This window comes from Dromiciops gliroides, chromosome 5 (genome assembly GCF_019393635.1).
Source record: "Dromiciops gliroides isolate mDroGli1 chromosome 5, mDroGli1.pri, whole genome shotgun sequence".
NCBI classification, from domain to species: domain Eukaryota; kingdom Metazoa; phylum Chordata; class Mammalia; order Microbiotheria; family Microbiotheriidae; genus Dromiciops; species Dromiciops gliroides.
The window spans coordinates 78,292,349-78,294,864 of NC_057865.1; the positions used below are offsets into that span (position 1 = coordinate 78,292,349).

General features: G+C 50.7%; 1 pseudogene; it reads left to right on the forward strand.

Moving 5' to 3' along the window:
- The first annotated feature begins 601 nt into the window (after positions 1 to 601).
- LOC122730164 lies at positions 602 to 2,106 on the forward strand (annotated as a pseudogene).
- The last annotated feature ends 410 nt before the right edge of the window (positions 2,107 to 2,516 follow it).

Sequence of the window (2,516 nt, forward strand, 5' to 3'; positions counted from 1 at the left end):
TTGAATGAATCTTTATATTACTTTATATCTTTATATTATTTTATATTATCTATATTACTGAATAGCACCTTAATACATTTTTTCTTCATTTAAAAATAGGTTTTATTACTTTCCTGCACATAGTAAAGATTTCCAAACTAGAAAGACAGTTAAAGGCCAATGGAAAGACACATTTTGGGTGGAAGTATGTTATAGCATATTTTCAATGGAAATTCACATATGAGAGGCAGCTAAAAACAAACAAACCTCATTACACACATATTTGAGTAGGAAGGGAGGTGGGTTGGTCATGTAGGAAGAATGAGGGATAATATATGGTAAACCTGAGTGTTATAATTTACTCACATGAGCCAGAGAATCCAAAGTAATCCTTAAGTATGATGGGCAGATAATCTTTAAGAAGTTACACAAGAGGTTCCCCCACGTGAAGCCCCGTTCTCTGGCCCTCCTCTTTCCCCTCTCCCTCCTGAACCGGAACAACTGCAAGAAAGAGGGGGAGAGAACCGGAAGTAGAGGCTACGGACCATGAAGGGGAGCAGGTGGGAAGGGAGCTCAGTGTGGTTGCTGTGGCGGCGGCTACTGTGGTGGCAGTGGAGGCGCCATGTCTCTCATCTGCTCCATCTCCAACGAGGTGACGAGCTTCTCCTGTATGTCCCTGGTCTCCAACCAACGTGTATGAACTGAGGCTCATCCAGAGTACATCTCAGAGAATGGCCCCGACCTCGTCAACCAGCCTCTGTCTGAGGAGCAGCTCATCAACATCAACGTTGCCCACCCATCCTGCCCAAGTCACAGCATCCCAGGCTATCCTGACGGCCTGCAAGATGAATGGGATGCGGTCATGCTGCACAGCTTCACCTTGGGCCAACAGCTTCAGGCCACCCCGCCCAGGAGCTGTACACACACACTGTACCAGCACGATGCTTGCCTGCCCTGTATTGCCTGTCTCACCAAGGAGGTTACTGCTGTCCGAGAAGCTCTGGCCACTCTGAAGCTTCCAGGCCGGTATCAACCGTCCCCCAGGCTGTGCCAAGCTCCCAGCCCTGGGTTGTGGGTGCTGGCGAGCCGATGGAATTGGTAAGAGCTGGTTGGAATGACCCCCGAGATTATCCAGAAGCTTCAAGACAAAGCGACAGTGTTTACCACGGAGCGTAAAAAGAGGGATAGACAGTGCCGGAGGGAACTGATGAAGCCAGAGGAGCTCAACAAATACCAGCAGGTGGCATCCCACGTGGGTCTGTACAGTGCCAGCATCCCGGGAATCCTCTGCCTTGACCTCATGCCCCTTGGACAGCAACAAGATCCTCACTGGATGGGGTGGATAAGAATGTTGTCGTCTTTGACAAGATTATCAGAGCAGTCCTGGCCACCCTCAAGGGCACGCCCAAGAAGATCATCAGCGTGATGTTCCACCCGTCCCAGGATCTGGTGTTTTCTGCCTCCCCAGATGCCACCTTCCGCACTTGGTCAGTCCCCAACGTCTCTTGTGTACAAGTTGTCCGGGTGCATGAGAACGCTGTGACGGGCCTGGGTCTTTATGCCATGGGCAATAACCTCCTGAGCTCTTCTGATGATAAGTACTGGGCCTTCTCTGACATCCAGACAGGGTGGGTACTACCAAGGTCACAGATGAGACTTCAGCTTTTGCCCTCACCTGTGCTCAGTTCCATCCTGACCGCTCATTTTGGACAGGACCATGGACTCTCAAATAAGATCTGGGACCTGAGGAAAGCACCAAATGTGACCATTTCCTGGGACCACTCTGGCTCCATCACCAGCATTGCCTTCTCAGAGAATGTTTATTATTTGAACTGCTGCAGCCAATGATTCAGCCGTCAAACTCTGGGATCATCACAAACTCAAGAATTTCAAGACATTGCTGCTGGAGAACAACCTTTGAGGTGAAGTCACCTGATCTTTGACCATAATGGCACATACTTGGTCCTTGGGGGCACTGATGTTCAGATCTACATCTGCATACAGTGGACAGAAATCCTCCCACATCACAGAGCACAGTGGCTGACTACAGGGGTGGCCTTTGGGCACCAGGTTAAGTTCATCACTTCGACTGGCACGGATGGGAGCCTCAAGTTATACAGCCTGTAGGCCCCATCCCCTCCAGAAAAATTGAGGCCTTGTCTCTGTAGTGGGTAGCATTAGGGTGGGGGGTGTTGACTGTCCTGGAGGCGTGGGATGCCCTGCTCTGCCGCCTCCGGGTACCTCAGGGGTCCTACACCCCAGAGGCCAGCCGGACCATGGGGAAGATGGATGGGGTGTTGCTGTGATATGCCATTGCACTGGGGGGACTTGAGCTTCCCTTTCCTTTGAAATGAAATAATTTGGGACCCTTAGCTCCTGGGGGCGAGGGGGAGGGGCTGAGAAGAGGGGGAGGGCACAGGAACATATGCAAGTTTTTGTAAGCAGTGATCTAGTTTCATTAAAAAGTTAATGGGGCAGCTAGGTGCACAGTGGATAGAGCACCGGCCCTGGAGTCAGGAGTACCTGAGTTCAAATCC